Source organism: Crinia signifera, chromosome 1 (assembly GCF_055691185.1).
Source record: "Crinia signifera chromosome 1, ASM5569118v1, whole genome shotgun sequence".
In the NCBI taxonomy this organism is placed as follows: domain Eukaryota; kingdom Metazoa; phylum Chordata; class Amphibia; order Anura; family Myobatrachidae; genus Crinia; species Crinia signifera.
In genome coordinates, this window is record NC_139217.1 from 71,246,832 (window position 1) to 71,266,406 (window position 19,575).

Genomic DNA, 19,575 nt, shown 5'->3' on the forward strand with positions numbered 1-19,575 from the left:
TACTATTGTGTGGTCATGCCCCTTCCCAGCAAGAGCACACCCCTGTTTGGGCTGCGCTGTTTCTATTTAAAATATTGCAGGTAGGCGCACCAAAATGATGACTGCTATGATGAGGGTTGATGGTGCTGGGAAAGGGGAGCAGGTCAGAGGTGGAACTAGTGGTGGTGCTAGGGGGCACCAGTCTAAATCTTGCCTAGGGCATCATTTAGGCTAGGGCCGGCTCTGTGTATGAGAGTGTAGCAAACCCAATTTTGAACATACTTGGCAACATGTGATATATAAATCTCTGAAAAGAGGGTTTTCGTAAATATGTTTAGGCATATCGCCAGGTCTTGAGTGCAACAGGGCTCTAGGGGAGTACGGAGAAAACAGGGCGCAGTCTAACTCATGTAACGAGAATGAGTTACCCTCCACAAGCCAACCCACAGCAATTCTTGCAAGCAGGGAGCATGATGTTCTGTTATATCAGATACAGCCTAGGCTGCACCACACATGCTTTGTAAAAGTGCCAGGGGAGATTGCACTGGCATGCTGGGAGCTAAGCTAAATAAGGAAAACATTAAAGCTAGTTATTCATTTGTCTTTATTTTTACTGCAGTAGCATTATTTGACTTTATCCACAAGATGGCGCTGTTTCCTTCTTAGTGTAAGTGGTTGCTATACTGTGCTGTGCAAGCTTTTTTCCCACATCAGTGTGGAAGCTGACTACTGTATTAGTGACATGTAACACATATAATTGTATGGCTTTATTTGTTTCATTTATACAGTATATGCAATATTGTATTTATTGGCTTTTTAATCTATGGCATACAATGATTTTCACCCGGGGCATATCTAGAACTGTGTGGGCCCCATAGCAAAATCTACCGTTCACTCAGGGAAGGGGGGAGCGGGCAGGGAGCGATAGCAGGGGAACGCCCGTCTTTTTATGGGCGTTCCCCTACAAAGGCAGGCGTTTCGATGCCTGCTCGGTGAATAGGTCTAGACTGACTTTTTTACCGAAGGGGAGAATTTTTTTTCGATGGTGAGCAACTATCATACTATTTCTCTCCCTTCTGGCTGTAGCCTAGCAAACAGGTCTGAATCAGGCCCCATGTTTCTTGCTCAGACACTGTCCTATCCAAAATGTGGTCCATTTAATAATCACAATGAATTCTATTCTATAGCCACCCCTCCCAGTGCACGCGGGATGTACCCAGTGCATGCACCAGCAATCCCCCGCCTCATGACCTCACTAGCCCTCAGCATCAAACCTCCCCTCCCCCCACCTGCAATGGGCGCTGTGTACTTGAAAGTTATTTAAGTATTCAGTGTTACACTTCCCCCCAGCATGTCACCTGCCTCATAACTGGCTGCTGGCCGGGTCCTCGGTCCGCTGTTCCTCAGATAGCCGGGCCCTATAGCAGTTGCATCCCCTGCACCCTCCATAGTTACACCACTGATTTTCATCTAAAGGGTTTAAACTATTAGTTATTTCACTATTACCAGTTATTTATATAGCAGACACATTCTGCTGCATTTTACAGAAAGTACTTCAGTCAATAACATCACTCCCTGCACCAGGAAACTCACACTAAGGTCTTTGGTGGGAAGGTAGTTGAAGACTTTAGTGCTGTTTGGACCATTCTTCCTAAGCAAAATGGTCCAGCATCCTCTGGTGTGATGTGTGCATTCTAGATGTATCATAAGATTCAGATCAGGGTCATTATCCTGTTGGAGGACCCATGATCTATGACTGAGACACAGACTGAGAGTAATGAAGTTAAACCCTTGAGTGCCAACATTGCTGTGAGATATCGTCAAAATATCCGCTAAAATGCCAGCATCGCTCAAAGAAACTGTTCTTTATTTGGTGCAATATTGAACTACGTCAGTGAATTGACTTGGCCGGATTTATAGTTATTTTTACTAAAAGAACAGTCACAGTGAGCGGCGCTGCTATTTTTAGTGGATATTTTGACGATCTCTAACAGCAACATTGGCACTCAAAGGGTTAATAAAAGTCCTTTATTATCCTACGTTTTGGGGATCATGTCCCCGTCATCAGGGACAGCATTGTCAAAATGCCCAGTGACATACAAACATATACACTGCTCAAAAAAAAAAAAAGGGAACACTTAAACAACACAATGCTGGAATAGACAACAGGTGAAAATGGGATGCAGTTAAAATCCCGGTGGTCGGGATCCCAGCGTTCAGAATCCCGACACTTTCTCCCTCTGTGGGTGTCCACGACACCCCTGGAGGGAGAATAAATTAGCGTGCCGAGCGAGCGCAGCGAGCCCGTAAGGGGGGGTGATCCACGTCCCCCCCTTGTCGGGATTTCGGCGGTCGGGATTCCGGCATCGGGATTTTGAACGCCGGGGTCCCCGACCGCCGGGATTTCATACTGAATCCGTGAAAATTATAGGCAATTAGCAAGACACCCCCAATAAAGGCGTTGTTCTGCAGGTGGTGACCACAGACCACTTCTCAGCTCCTATGCTTTCTGGCTGATATTTTGGTCACTTTTGAAAGCTGGCGTTGCTTTCACTCTAGTGGTAGCATGAGACGGAGTCTACAACCCACACAAGTGGCTCAGGTAGTGCAGCTCATCCAGGATGGCACATCAATGTGAGCTGTGGCAAGAAGGTTTGCTGTGTCTGTCAGTGTAGTGTCCAGAGAATGGAGGTGCTACCAGGAGACAGGCCAGTACATCAGGAGACGTGGAGGACAACCCAGCAGCAGGACCGCTACCTCCGCCTTTGTGCAAGAAGGAACAGGAGGAGCACTGCCAGAGTTGCCCTGCAAAATTACCTCCAGCAAACCACAAATGTGTCTACTCAAACGGTCAGAAACAGACTCCATGAGGGTGGTATGAGGGACCGACGTCCACAGCTGGGGGTTGAGCTTACAGCCCAACACCATGCAGGACATTTGACATTTGCCAGAGAACAGCAAGATTGGCAAATTCACCACTGGTGCCCCGTGCTCTTCACAGATGAAAGCAGGTTCACACTGTAGACGAAAACAAACACAGATTTTGAGATCTGATCGATAATTATTGTGCACTGCAGCTGCTCTATAAGGGGAATTACCCAAAACCCTCAGAAACAGATGAACAAAAGAAAGAAATTTGTGAGCAGCCCTTGTGCAGAATAATATAAAATATTTATTAAAAATCAATATTTATAATGTTGTGGCCAGCAACAAAGACAAGACTCACATACACAAATAACACACAATTCCCCTGTGGTATTCTTAGTTAGGAGGGTAAGATGCATGCATGCTGTCCTTATAACCAATTAGTATGACAAGGTTTTGTATCCAACTTTGTATTAATATAGTTCTCAGTCCCCACTCATGTGCACATGTTAGTGGTTTAGTATTGGTTAGTGTATACTTGCAAGTGGGGGTTCGGCTGCCAGTCCCCAATGATTTTCCCGACCGCTGGTGCAGTCCAGATTTTGCGGTCCTCTTAAGGAATAGGCACTGGTACCAGTCTTGATGCTGCCAGAACAATCCCCGTGTCCCTCTACGTGTTTCTCCGCCTATTCTCACGATCAGCGGCTTCCTCAGGAGGTGGATGGAGATCACAAATTTATTTCTTTTGTTCACACTGGAGACGCCAAGGAGAACGTTCTGCTGCCTGCAACATCTTCCAGCATGACCGGTTTGGCAGTGGGTCAGTAATGGTGTGAGGTGGCATTTACTTGTGCTCGCCAGAGGTAGCCTGACTGCCATTAGGTACCGAGATGAGATCCTCAGACCCCTTGTGAGACCATATGCTGGTGCCGATGGCCCTGGGATCCTGCTAATGCAAGACAATGTTAGACCGCATGTGGATGGAGTGTGTCAGCAGTTCCTGCAAGACAAAGGCATTGATACTATGGACTGGCCCGTCCGTTCCCCAGATCTGAATCCAATTGAGCACATCTGGAACATCATGTCTCACTCCATCAACCAACAGACTGTCCAGGAGTTGGCGGATGCTTTAGTCCAGGTCTAGGAGGAGATCCCTCAGGAGACCATCCGCCACCTCATCATGCCCAGGCCTTGCAGGGAGATCATACAGGCACATGGAGGCCACACACACTACTGAACCTCATTTTGACTTGTTTTAAGGACATTACATCAAAGTTGGATCAGCCTGTAGTGTGTGATTTTGTTGCCAGCACATTCAACTATGTAAAGAACTAGGATGTGTTATGTTAGTGTTCCCTTTATTTTTTTGAGCAGTGTATACCAACATCTAAAAGCAATTAACACTAATTAAAAATATTCACAGGTGAGATGCTGTGAGGACAATCAATTGTGGTGTCTCCCTTCCACCCACACTTCTGAGTGTGTTAGTAGAGCGGCCAAACCTCACTACACCGGGACACCGTATACACTGCTATGGTGCGGCACATACTAATGACGCTGCATGACGATCTGCGCTGCCCACAAAGTTGCTCCTTCTCACAGTGTATCATGGTGATACTGTTGCCAAGCAACAGACAAACAGTCATATAAAACAACAGCACAGCTACTGATCTGTGCCTTTTAAGAAATATGAATCCAATAATGTAGCAGCTACATCCTGTTAAAGACCACACAGAGGGGGTTATTCTAGTTCACTCTTTCTGACAAATAATTTTGTATTAGATGGACAAAACCATGTGCACTGCAGGTGGGGCAGATGTTACTTGTGCAGAGAGAATTAGATTTGGGTGGGGTTTTACTTCAAATTTAGATCTACAGATGGGTCTGTTCCCATCCTTGCAGGGGATGGCGCTGGCGTCGCCAGCCGCCATCCCCCGCCAGCGCCATGGCGATCGTGAGAAGGGGGCGCGCGCGCACGAGAGGCGCGCGCGCCCCCTTCCGGCGGCGCTTCCAAACGTTTCCCCGGGTCTTTCTGACAAATAATTTTGTATTAGATGGACAAAACCATGTGCACTGCAGGTGGGGCAGATGTTACTTGTGCAGAGAGAATTAGATTTGGGTGGGGTTTTACTTCAAATTTAGATCTACAGATGGGTCTGTTCCCATCCTTGCAGGGGATGGCGCTGGCGTCGCCAGCCGCCATCCCCCGCCAGCGCCATGGCGATCGTGAGAAGGGGGCGCGCGCGCACGAGAGGCACGCGCGCCCCCTTCCGGCGGCGCTTCCAAACGTTTCCCCGGGTCCCCGCCGGCTTGCCGGCGGTAACCCGGGGTCCCCGCCGCCTGCCCGCATCCCCCCTAACCCCCCCCTAACCCCGTCCGTCTCCCTGAGGCGGAGACGGACAGGGTTTCCGCCACGCTAGCGACGGAGACTGAGACGCGCATGCGCGTGAGACGCACGCGCGTCTCAGTCTCCTCGCTGGCGAGGCTGCTGGCGGGTCGCCAGCGCGTACGTTCTGGCGACCCGCCAGCAAGGATGTGCCTATGCTGTATATTGCAGTGTAAAAATAAAGCAGTCAGTATTTACCCTGCACAAAAATAAAATAACTCACCCAAATCTAATTCTCTCGGCACATTTTACATCTGCCCCCCTGCAGTGCACATGGTTTTGTCCATCTAAGAAGGATTTTGTCAGAAAGAGTGAACTAGAATAAGGCCCAAAGTGATGAATATATGTGAACTTAAACTGGTTGCTTAATATATTATTACTATTATATGCCTACAGTACAATATCGGCCTTATTTAAAGTAACGAATACAAAATTAATCAAATAACTCATTAGATCAAATTTTTTCCTCAAATTGTTCTTAGAAAGCACTGTAGTCCTAGGCGTCATGTAAGCCCCTAGGGGCAATAGTATCTAATGCATGAATGCAACGGCTTTCTTTCTGCAAGAGCACTTTGCCTCTATTGCCACCGCTAATGTTAAGCAGGACATGATCTATAATAATTACCCTAATACTTGGCACATTATGTTTTTGTTGTTGACAGTGTCACGCTACTGGTTGATTACTCTCCCATGCTTCAGCGCCTGTAGAATTGCAGAAGTGTTGAGCCATTCTCTGTTTAAATTGTCTTTGGGTTTTGCCCACATATGCCAATCCACTGGGGCAAGTGATCATATACACTACATAAGTAATGACAGCATGTAGTATTTTGTACCGCTTCCGCGTATGTGGGTGGCTGTGTGTCTTGCCCACCGATAAAGATCTACATGTTACGCACCCTAGGCAACGGAAACAATCTACCTTTCAAAGTTTGGGGTTTACCGGTACCTAAATTGGTCATGTCCATGTGCATGTATATGGATCTTAGGGGGTTATTCTAGTTCCTTCGGTCCCCCGTGCATTCGCACATGCAAATGGAAAAACCACAGAGTGTGTTCGTATGCATGCACAGTGCATGATCCTGCGCTGACACAAATGTGCTCCGAGCACGAAGGTGCATGGATAGTTGGAGTACACTCCCCTTTGTGTACACGTTCGCATGTGGTATGGGCGTCGCTTCGCATGACTGCGTGCATGTGACTACCTTTCGCACAGGTGCGTATGAATGTGCATGCGAACGAATCAACCAGAATAAGGTCCAAAGTCCCTTTAATAATATAAATCCCCCATCATGTCCCAATTAGCTTACACTAAAAATATTTCCCTCATTAAATAAAGAAAAATGTTCTGTCACTCATCAAATAGCTACTGTGTATAATAAAATCATGTACAAGGTTTGAATTTGCTTATTTATTGCTGTATGCTTAATGTCCATTGCTGTCTCTGGCAAACTTTGTAGTTAGTGTCGGATTAAAACTAGCATTGGCCTAAGGTGGCCCTCAATCAGTGGATGCCTGCTGGGGATGTTTTAATAAAATGCCAAATGTGCAGGTGCCCGGGGCTGTCAGGGCAATATCATTAGATGATGGAATCTGGATAGGAAATGCCCAGAAGAGATCCTGTCTCAGCCCTTGGTCTCCAAGAAAGTAAAGATAACTCTTGTTTCACTTACTGTATGTCTGACAAAGGTGATCCTGAAGCATCCTAGGTCAGACCCAAATGTAATAATAATGCATACTAAGCTGAACGGTCACCTAACAGTAATAATCCTAACAGTTACACATCCGCAGCTTCCGGCCACATCTAATCCTGAAAACAGAAAAATAGCTGCAAGCATCCAAGCGCCAGACCGGCTTGTCAGGTAAATGTCCTGACAATCTCCAGGGTAATACGATACCGCTACACTGCTCTTTGATCTCCCACCTTTTTGTGAACCTTTTTAATCTATTAGCCATGAAAGTGCTCGGCTTGTGTTGTCTGCTTCGTATAAAACTGCTTTGGTCTGGCTGACATATTCTGCATTATAAATCAAAGATAGCACGGAGTCCAGCAGCAATAATTATGCAGAATTATTACAATAGAATTCTGCTTTAGAATGCTTATTGGGCCTACACACTGGGCGATTTTCAGGGCATTTTATACGCGATCTGACCAGTTCCACATGTAGGGGCCATAGTGATAGTGATGCGCGTCACCAGAGCTGGATTGGCCATCTGGCACTTCTGGCAAATGCCAGAGAGGCCGGTGGCCCTATTTCTTACCCCAATGTGGAGGCTCCGCCTCCCGATCGGGGCACAGAGAGAGCCACTGGGCTCGTGGCGGGTCCTGCTGCTCTGTCTGCTCTGTTGGGGTCCAGGAGAAAGGAGGGCATCACATTCCGCTATTCCCGCTCTATTGTAAGTCCGCATAGGCAGCGCTTGTGCATGCCGTACGCATGCACAAATGCCAGGGCTGATTTGGTGACCCAGTTTGACGCTATCACACGTCGATTAAGATCCAGCATACTGGATAAATCTAGTTAGATCACCGTTCAGGGCCAGTGTACTCACCGGAGAACATTGGCCCTGACATCACTCAGCACACAGCGATCTTTCTGAGTGATCTACATTGCTCAGATCGCTCAGCAATATCTCCCCATGTGTAAGACCCTCTGGCAACAGGCAAGATGTATCAAACTTGGAGAAAGATAAAGTGGAGAGATATAAATCAGTTCCCATCATTTTCAAACTCAGCCTGTAACATGGCAGTTAGTAGTTTTGTACTTTATCTCTTTCCACATTTTTCTCTTTCCAAGCTTTTATACACCTTCCTAGACATGGGCTAGGTCTACAGTCAAAAGTTCAGAATTCGTTTTTCAAATTTTTTTTTAAACCGACATGTGCTGACAGGCAGTATTTCATGCCCTACCATCTACTAGGGCCTGGAGGGAGAATAAAATAGTGTGCCGAGCGTAGTGAGGCACCGTGCGCTCACCATGCTTGGGGACGCGGTGCACCAATACTGTGTCCATGTCGATATTCAGGACAAAAACCGTAAAAAAAAACATGTCGACCTATCCCACATCAACCTAATGCTTGTGTCGACCTAATTACCTCGTCGACCTAACCCCATGTCAACCTTTTGAGGTGTCGACCTAACTCCATGTCGACCTTCAGTAGTCAACCCAATGCACGTCGACCTTAGTTGTGTCGACCCTATGATCCATACCCAGGGGGCTAGTTTCCTCCCACAATCCAAAAACATACTGGTTGGTAAATTGTCTTCTGGCAAAAAAACAACAACAATTAACCCTAGTGCAGTGGTTCCTATACTTTTTTGAATCATGGTACGCTAGAGTATCAGAATATTTTTCATGGCATCCCTAAGGGCTGGATGTACTAAGGGAGAAATGCGGTAAAACCCCCGTTTTACAGCATGTTAAAATGTAATAATACCCGTATGTCCTAGTCGGATATCCTTCTGACTGCCGGGGGGAGGAGGAGGTGCCGGGGACAGCCACTGAGACCCTACGCCATGGGTCCTCAAACTGCGGCCCTCCAGATGTTGTGAAACTACAAATCCCAGCATGCCTTGCCACAGTTTTGCTATAAGGGAGTGTTAAAACTGTGGCAAGGCATGCTGGGATTTGTAGTTTCACAACATCTGGAGGGCCGCAGTTTGAGGACCCATGCCCTACGCACACCACATCACAGGTATCGCTAGGGGCCTCCGTCACCGCACTGCGATGCTAGGCACATATGTTAATACATATGCGCTAGCATCGCTGCAACGGTGAGGGAGGGGCGGCAATGTATTTTAATACATCCCGCCCTAAGCTAGAAGTTTGTCACCAAGAATTTCAGAAAAAAATATTAAATTAAATAAGTTGTGCTTATGTCATCCAGGGGTCCAGTTCTGTGGTGAGAAACATAATTCTGTTTATCCACATATTTTATAATTGGAAGCCACAAACACTGATTTTGCCTATTACATTGTCAATAAATAATTTGAATTGGCTCTGGGCAACCAACCCAGGGCACCCCCGCAAGTACTCCGAGGCACCCCAGGGAGTACCGGCACACAGTTTGGGAACCACTAAATGTTGTACAATCTCAGGGCCTGATTAATCAATAGGCTGATTAGGCTGCAACCTGGGGCTGGGGTCCTGGGTGGGGCACAGCTCGGACAAAATAGATTGCGATTCCTGGTGCTGCTGTAGTTGGGGCTGAGCAAGGTCTTGTGAGATCTCCCCTGTGAACTGTGGGAGCAGCAGTGCCTGCTGGGATTGCCTGCATGACCGAGGAAGGGACACCAGGAAAACAAGGTCCTGTGAGAGCCGTGGCTGTCTCTGCGGCTTAGGCTATGTTTGATGCCACTGCTGCCATTGCCTGCACTGCTAGGATGGTAAGTGGCAATATGAATGGAGCTGAGGCCCTGGATACATTTCTGTGCTAGATCATGTAATTTAGTAAATGTTCTTAGGTAAGATACTCAGACTGGTTCAACACATGCAATAAATGTTGCAATACCAAGCATACTGCAAAGTAAAGTAAAGTACATTTATCTCTTGTAGTTAGTCTCCTTCATTCATATGGTGCCCACACACGTGTTCATTTTGGCTTGCGATGTGCACTCCTGCGTAGTTCACATCGCAAGGCAAAAAAGTCTGTCCAGCCAGTACTTTTTGTACTAGATAGCGTCGCATCTAGTTCAAATTGCGCTGAATTAGTACAAAACGCACCTAGCACATATCATACTGTGTATGGGCACCTCAAAGGTGTGGATACATTGTGCGATTCAGGTTTGATGAAATTTTGACTATCCAATTTTGATGTACTTTAGATTTAGACTATTTTGCAATTTGGTCCTAGGCCAAATACATTCTACAGACGAGATAGACTTGCCTGCACAGTCTATTTTTCTATTCAATACTAAATGGAGGCTCAGATCGGTATGGTATCAGCATCGAATGTGGCTGAACACTGCAATTCAGACTAACTTTCTATTCGATACTAAATGGAGGCGCACATCGGTATTGCATCGGCATCGAATGTGGTTGAACATTGTGCAATTCAGACTAACTTTCTGTTCAATTATTCTATATAGAATCGATTTGATTCTATACAGTCAAAATCGATAGCCAGAATCGTACCGTGTACACATCCTAAGCCTGGGGGATTGCAGCTTTTGGCCCAACCCCTTCCCCATTTTTCAGGGAACATCATACAATAATATATATATATTACACATTTGTGCTATGTGTCACCGCTATATGTTACTGTATATAGGGTAACATATATATGATTTAGGAGACCACAATTTAAAGTTAAATTAAATTGACGTAGATGTTATAAGAAATAACTAGCGGAAAACGGAATCAGCTTGGGACTTTCTGTAGACATTGACCTGAATTATTCTTCCTTTATCTCTCTGTCTTATGTCATTTGTTCCAATTTATTTATTGATTTGAAATGTCTGTAGCTGCAAACAATGATTAAATTCACTATTTCTGACATAATAAATCTAATTCCAGATGTATCTAGTGTTATTGTGCTCCATAGTGTAGTCAATACTAATTCCACTGCTGAGGTGACTCCTGCACAGTAACTTAGCATGGATCGCTAATGAGAGAATTCGCAAATCAAACGATTAATGAACGACTGCACAAGCGTACCATTCACATTGCACATGCACCAGGAGATTAGTGAATGCAAATGCAAATGGATGGTAAATGCAGTGTATCCGTAGTTTGACTGATAGGAAGCTGGCATTTCTAAGTGTGCCCAGACATTTTTGGGGAGGGTCTCTGAAGTCAGCAATGACCACTTCCCAGTGGCGCACTCAGGGAGGGTTTCCGAGTACCCAGAAACCCCCTTTGGCCATCCGAGGTTTTTCTTTTTATGACAGCGAAAACCGAGCCTCCATGCTGAACTGTTATGTGGGGCTTTACAAAGTGTAGCAGATGGCTGTGGAGAGCTGCGACACTCTGCAGCAGTGGGAGCTTAAATCAATCAGCAGCGGTGGGAGTGGAAGTCACTGGGCAGCAGCGGTATCATTAGGCACAGACTTCCGAAGCGGTAGGTATCCGGCTGCACTGTGATCAGTTCGGGCTGGCTGGATGACATCTCCCCACCCCGACTGGTACACTTTATAGACTTTGGGCTAACCACCTGTCAGCCTGCTGGCCAGACATGCCAGACATCAGCAGTCTGGTTCTCTACGTCCTACTCAGGCATCAGGTGTGGCTCCTCCTCCCATCACAGGCAGGGTGACCGGGCTCTGAGGCCCCTCTCATGGCCATAAGCAGGGAAGTCGGGTTGCTTTACCCAGCCCCTGCCATACTTAGCCAGCCACCAAATTATACCAGCAAATGTGTACAGGTTGAGAATCCCTTATCCGAAATGCTCGGAACCACAAGCATTTTGGATAAGGGATTTTACTGTTTTTTTTTTAATATTTTTTTTAACACACTTACCTGGTCCCCTGGTAGTGCCTCAATGGGCCCCCGGCATCCACGGCGGCCTTCAGAATCCTCTTCAGCGGTCCCAGGGGTGCATTGCGCAAATGTGTGCGGGCGCGCCGGTGACGTCACCAACAAATACAAAAAACCACGGTTTTGGAATATTTAGGTTTTTGGATATACGGATAAGGGATACTTAACCTGTATTTGCAGCTGTATCGCATGCATATTTCTTCTTCTTAGTTACTTTGTAACCGTATGTTACTGATAAAATAATAATAAAAATGTCACAATTAAGGCTATAATTTAAGCAATGATAGAATTGTTGTAAAGCGCAACGGAATATGCTGCGCTATATAAGAAACTGTTAATAAATAAAATAAATAAATAAGGACTGAAGCAACTTTACAACTTTTTGTATAGTGCTACAGACACACACACACACACACACACACACACACACACACACACATACATACATACATACATACATATAGGGCTATCTACAACAGTGCAGAAGACACTCCTATTAAAATTGTTTTAATTCATTGAATTTTAAGTTGTATTTATTGAATTACACTGTGGCTGCATAGGCGCACTCTGAACCTCTACCTTCTCATACATACATATAAATATATATATATATATGTCCAGTGTCTGTGTGTCTAGGAAACACTGCCATCTGTTGTCAGCAAGTGAAACTACATCTCTTTCTCACACATGCAGAAACACAGAAGGTAGCAGAATAGCTTTGGATGCTTTTGCTTCGAGCAGGCTTACTGGTATGTATGTATATGTATATATGTATGTGTGTATATATATATATATATATATATATATATATATACAGTATGTTATGTATCCCATCCTTGCTGGCGGGTCGCCAGAACGTACACGCTGGCGACCCGCCAGCAGCCTCGCCAGCGAGGAGACTGAGACGCACGTGCGTCTCACGCGCACGCGCGTCTCAGTCTCCTTCGCTGGCGCGACGGAAAACCTTGTCCGTCTCCGCCTCAGGGAGACGGACAGGGTTAGGGGGGGTTAGGGGGGGTGCGGGCAGGCGGCGGGGACCCCGGGTTACCGCCGGCAAGCCGGCGGGGACCCGGGGGAACGGATCGAAGCGCCGTCGGAAGGGGACGCGCGCGCCTCTCGTGCGCGCGCGTCCCCTTCTCACCATCGCCATGGCGCTGGCGGGGGATGGCGGCTGGCGACGCCAGCGCCATCCCCTGCAAAGATGGACCCTGACCCATCGGTATATGTATATACAGTATATAGATATCTATATAGAGATATATATCTATATCTATAGATATATATAGAAAGAACAAGAAGCAGGCAGCAGCACTCCAAGGGTTTTTCAAAAGGTGTATTCAAAGCATGGGTCAGGAACCAACGTTTCGGGGTATCGGATCACCCCTTTGTCAAGGTACAAGTGAAGTCTTCACTTGTACCTTGACAAAGGGGTGATCCGATACCCCGAAACGTTGGTTCCTGACCCATGCTTTGAATACACCTTTTGAAAAACCCTTGGAGTGCCGCTGCCTGCTTCTTGTTCTTTCTACCATTTGTTTCCAGAGGGCACCCAGGTATTTACTCTCTTCAGTTGGAGTGCCAGTCCGCCTTCTACAAATATAGATATATATATATATGCAGCAGCGAGTTTGGGCGGCACCAGGAGTTTGAAAACAATGTAGTCTAGAGACGGTTTAAGTGATCAAACGTTTTCGATGTTTATTGAAACATCTTCATCAGGATGAAGATGTTTCAATAAACATCGAAAACGTTTGATCACTTAAACCGTCTCTAGACTACATTGTTTTCAAACTCCTGGTGCCGCCCAAACTCGCTGCTGTATTGGGGGACCGCATTGGTCTTCTGGCGGGCACCGGAGGCTAGTTACCGCTGACGACTGGTGTGCTGTCCTAACACGGACTCTATATATATATGCAGATGTAGCGCCTGCCGTTCTTGCAGGGACTGGCGATAGATTCGCCAGCCGCCGGAAGGGGATGCACGTGACGCGCATGCGTCTGGGACGATTGCACGACCCAGTCAGATGGAGCGCCGGTTCGCCAGAGGAGGTGGTCTGGCGTGCCCCGGCGCTGAATGAGAGGCGCTCCATTTCCATATATATATATATATAGCCTACAGTACTTACAAGCCAGGTTGCTGGCTATTACAGTATTGTGCCAGGATTTGGAGGGTCTTCTTGTCGTTACCTCTTGAGCATATAATGAATAACTGAGAGCCCACAGATTCCTCCAGTTGGTTACGGTCACTTGATAGTCTTCCCATGAGTTTTGCTAATGGTGATGGGGTACTGAAGGAGCTTAACCTGAAAGGGGTAGTTGCTAGGCATGAGTATGTGTGTGGTCTGATGACCCACTGCTCCTTGGCACAACCTATTACTGCACTGGTGTCAATGACATGGACTTTTAATTGTAGCACTTGTGGTCAGTTTCCATTGTAGCGTTAATCTTCAGCAACATAATACTTGATCCTTCATGGCACGTCCAATTACTTGCGTGTCCTCTGCTTGATGGGGATATAATGGAGCAGATGCTACCGCTGTCATTCCTTGGTGTTAAAGACTGTCCAATAGCTCAGGGAAAAGTCTACATCTAATAATTTAGGAGTATTCCCTTTGGGGTGAAGATGTTAAACTATATTTACATGTATATCTTAAAAGCGTGACCAATTGTATTATATTGTTTTCATATAATGTTAAAAAAACAATGTGTGTTAGTATATATATTTATATACCATCTATCCCTCCAAATATGGGATGTTCCCATAAAAATTGGGATAGTTAGGAGGTATTCTGTGCCGCAATGTACACTATGTACACTCCCGCAAGGTCATGCCCCTTTTTCGCCGCTATGGGCACGGCCAGTAACTCTCAGAGTCTCTGGACATGCCCCCAGCCCCTGTCTCCAAGAATAGATGGAGAGCAGCGTCGGGCATGGGGGGACTCCCAACTGCCCCCCAACACTGTGGGACACTGCCGGCCCCGGGCGAGAGGAAGAACTGTGAGAATCGGGACAGTTGGGAGGTATGTATTGTGCACACTGCCCAGAACGTGTACATCCAACATCAGACATCACTTCTCATTCTGTAACTCACTTTGCCAAATAAAAGAAAAATCTTTCATAGATGAAAATATATAACTTAGCAGTTCTGCATGTAAGGTCATATAAGAGGCAATGAAGAATCCTTGTTGACATACAGTAATGGGCGCCCTTCTCTGAGTCCAAACTGTGCTGGGTGCTCTTTGCGTCTTCTACATTTTGCAGCTGTTTTGTTCTTACTTAGCTGAGAAAAGAAAATGGATTAAAAAGCCTCAATACTTTAGCCACCCTCGAGTGTCCCAGTAACCATGTAATACCCTTAGGACGGGTCCCGGTGCCTTCACTAGGTAAATGAACACAACAACTCTTTGACGTGCGGCACTCAGAAACATACGATGTAGACCCTGTCTACATCGTATGTTTCTGAGTGCCGCACGTCAAAGAGTTGGAAACATGTGGCTTCCTCCTCATAAAGAACCTGGCTCTGTGCTGAGAGTCTTGGCCAGTGGGTATTCATGTAACTAATGCTTCAATCAGAGTTTCCCAAACACCTCCATTACAGACCAAGGATATTGGGGCAGTACGGATGGTGTAATGGTTAGCATTACTGCCTCACAGCTCTGAGGACATGGGTTCGGTTCCCACCATGGCTCTAACTGTGTGGATTTTTTATATTCTCCCCGAATTTGCGTGGGTACTCCGGTTACTCAGGTTTCCTCCCACAATCCAAAAACATACTGGTAGGTTATTTGGCTCCCATCAAAATTAACCCCAGAATGAATGTGTGTGTGTGTACATGTGGTAGGGAATCTAGATTGTAAGCTCCACTGGGGCAGGGACTAATATTCTCTGTAAAGTGCTGCGGAATATGTGTGCGCTATATAAGAAACTGTTAATAAATAAATACATCCATGCTTGAGCACAGGTGACTTAAACATTATGTAATACCCCTTTTCCACTGGTTCAAAATTCCCAGGTTTTTGCACATGAATGCAAATCGATCTTTGGCAGTGGAAATGGTAACCAGGTAAAAATCCTGAGTCGCTCTCACTCAGGAACCAAGCAGGATTCCTAGCAGGTTAAACCTGGGTAACGAGCCATTGACAAGACCAGGGCAGGGGTGTCTGCCATTGCTCTCGCCCGTCGCTGCCCCCCCCCCACCATGTTGCCCACCCCTCGCTTACCTTCCCATGGTGCCTGCATGCCACTGACCCCCACCCTACTTCTTTACTTTCTAGGGTTTGGAAAAGGGACCAACCTAGGTAAGCAGGGCAGTGGAATCCACCAAAATTCCGGGTGTGTGTGACCCGGGATTTTTAGGGAAAAACGGTATAGGTCAATTTCATTTTTTCCATCTGGATTCAAGCATGGGTATACTTAAAACCTGGACTGTAATTAATGTCGGAGTTTGGGAAACACTGACTTAAAGAATAAAACTAGAATTGAACACATTGCACTACTGGTCCTTGAGGCACAATTGGGTAGATGGGTATTGTAGGAATGTTGGCTTGGGGCTCACTTGCAGATTACTCTCTGTAGCTCAGTCTCACTTATTAGAAATGTATTTCCATATCACCTGCATTTAAAAAAATAAATACTTCTCCGATTGTAGTGTTAGATTTATTGGAAATGTAGCTACATGTATTTTCCCAGGATCATCTTGAAACTATTTTTATAACTGGAAACATTTCTCAGAGAGGATTTGCCTAATCCTCTATTTCCAATATATTTAAGTTTTTAGTTCCTGCACGTCGTGAAGAGCCGATAGGGGGGATGATTTACAGGGCTAGGAAGCCTCTTAGGGAGTTGTGTTTCTGTAGGCTTAGATTTCAGCAGTGCCAAGCCATCAGTGATTGCATGTCAGGTTTAATGCTTTATAGAGATAACTGCTTAACACATCCCGATAACCCCAACCCTTCCCTGCACTGAGCAGATGGTGAACAAGGTCCTCTGTGATCTCCTTAGTACCTGTGAACAAGGAAGCTCATTAAAACTAATAATAATGATAACTTCAAGCCTGTACGCAGAAGATGAATGCTGTACAAGGCGCTGGTGTATATAATCAGATATAGCGCTTCATTTGCATCAATCAACTGTGTTATAGTGTTCAAAGACTGATAGGAATGCTACATACTGTAGTTCTTATTTCTCATTTACAGAAGAAGCAAACCAGATAAAGGGGTATATTCAATGCCCTTGATGCAGTGGCGTAACTTTTTTTTCCGCTACTTACCGCCGGAAGCGCCGCCATCCCCGGACCCGCAGATCTATTTATCTCTTGTCTGCGGTCCCGGGCGGCCCTCCTCCTGGCAGGCCTAATGAAAATGACCCACAAAAAAATGGCCGCCCCCTAACAGCAGACCGTTTTTGAGGATCTAGAGGAGGCCAACGAGGGGGCGGCCATTTTTTGAGGGTCATTTTCATTAACAAGCCTGCCAGGAGGAGAGAACAGATGTTACTTGTGCAGAGAGAATTAGATTTGGGTGGGGTTTTACTTCAAAGTGAGATCTATATTGCAGTGTAAAAATAAAGCAGTCAGTATTTACCCTGCACAGAAACAAAATAACTCACCCAAATCTAATTCTCTCTGCACATTTTACATCTGCCCCCCTGCAGTGCACATGGTTTTGTCCATCTAAGAAGGATTTTGTCAGAAAGAGTGAACTAGAATAAGGCCCATAGTTAGATGTTATGAACAATCCAATCTCTTACACAAATTCCCTTGAAATCAGGAACACTCCTGGTCCACAATATTACACACACACACACACACACACACAAACACACGGAACGGTTGAGTAAATGATCAGAGTATCAGGGCCCTTTAACAACTGCAAGTCATATACACATCATTGCCACATTGTTAATCATGCCCACACACGGAACGATGTGTGCCAAATCATGCATGAGAGGTTGTTAGCTTTCCGCATGTTGAAGGGATCAGCCAGCTAGATGAACAACCGGCGGGTACGGGCATTGCATCGGTATTATGCCCACAAATGGAAAGTCTTTCAACTATTCGTCGTTCCAATTGGTTGAAATGGCCGTATTGTTTAAAATGTTTGATCGTGCGTGGGCATCTTTAGTGTGTATTCCATTAAAAAGAATGGTGTAGGAGTAAATCTGTTGCCCTCATCCTTTACATCTGTGCGTACAGTAATGATCCAATCCAAGGTATACATGCGTGTACTTTTTTACATGTAAAACACCACAACCTTGACATTTAGGAGTAAAATCAAGTAACATCATTTGCTTAATATGCTTTCTTCTCCTTCTATAAGTGGAACAAGAACTAAGGTCAAAGAGGAAATTACATGTTTATTACAATATCTAGCAATTAAATTAATTTTTATTTTTTTGGTGTGGCTTTACAGCTGAGCTCTGGACGATGGAATCTTTCCCGCGGCCAGCAATCATTAATTACGCTTGTAAAACGCAGTTCTCCGAGGAAGCATTTAGCCTTCTAACAACCACTGTACCTTGTTCGCAGCACAGCGCACATTAAACTGCAGCACATGCCTCCAGGAGTTTAGGTGTGTTGGCATTTAACACTCACCGTGCTGTGTCTTAGGAAAAGCATTTGCATATGTGTCAGTGATCAGTCCAATAACGTCATTTACAGTTATTACAAACGTGTTTATACAGCCCATAACATCACCGGCAATATGTCACAGTGGCCCAATTGCAGGGTGTAGAGCCACAATAGGAACAGCATCCCAACACGCACCCAAATGTACTATATTGGGTTATTATCGGTCATGTCCATTTTATGGTACAAAAAGTGACGCAGTGTATGCCGCTACCCATTGACTATAATTACATTCCCTACTGTGTTTCTGGAAGGGATATGTATAAGGCCAGACTGAACAGTGATCATGTACCCCAATGCTTTAATTGAAAAGCAGGATTGAATAGTCGTAAGGTGCCCATACACGGTACAATTGTTGGCTGCGATGACATGCGAGCTCCCGTCACACATCTCATCGCATAGCTCAAAAAGTACGTGCTGCACAAACCTATTGCACTAGATCTCATCTCATCGCTTTGCAAAACCCTATGCAATGCGATGAGATGCGATATTGTATACAATAATTGTACCGTGATAAAAACCAGACACTTTATCACGTCACCGAGCTTAATAAATCTGCCCCTAAATCACGTCACCGAGCTTAATAAACCTGCCCCTCTGTTCTCAAGGAGTAGAACATTTTCAAAGTGGTCTTATCCTAAACGCTAATGATCTTTGATCCTTGATGTAGTGAGCAGTAAGAGCAGGGCCGTAACCAGTGGTGTGCCAAGTATATGCCTTGCACACAAAGCAGGTCACCCTGGGGAGAGACAAAGTCTATTTTGCATGGACCGCCGGTTCCATCGCTGCCTGTACCATTCCTGAAAGTTCAGGGGGAGTGGGATGGTGATTAGGTTTAGGCAGTATAGGGGAGGCTAGGGATGGTCGGGGGGGTAAGGGTTAGGCACTAAAAACAGAAGGTCAGGGTTAGACACTAAGGGGGGGGGGGGGGTTAGGGTTAAGCTGCAGGTAGAGAAGGTTAGGGGCTAATGGAAGAGGCTTAGCACAGTTATCTAGCAGGTATCTGAATTCTGCTCACCAGTAGGCCGCTGCCAGACTTTTGACCCCCAACATCTCAGGTGCCAGCATCCTGTACGCAACCCAACTGTAGTGTACATTCACTAAACATTCAATTAAACTGTTCTATATCTTCAATATACATGTAATTGATAGTTAAGCACTATTTTTAAATCCTGCAAAAATAAATACATAGGGTTAGGCGTGTGGGTTAGGTTTAGTTGCCAGGGTGCTGGGGTTGGAGTTAAGTACTAG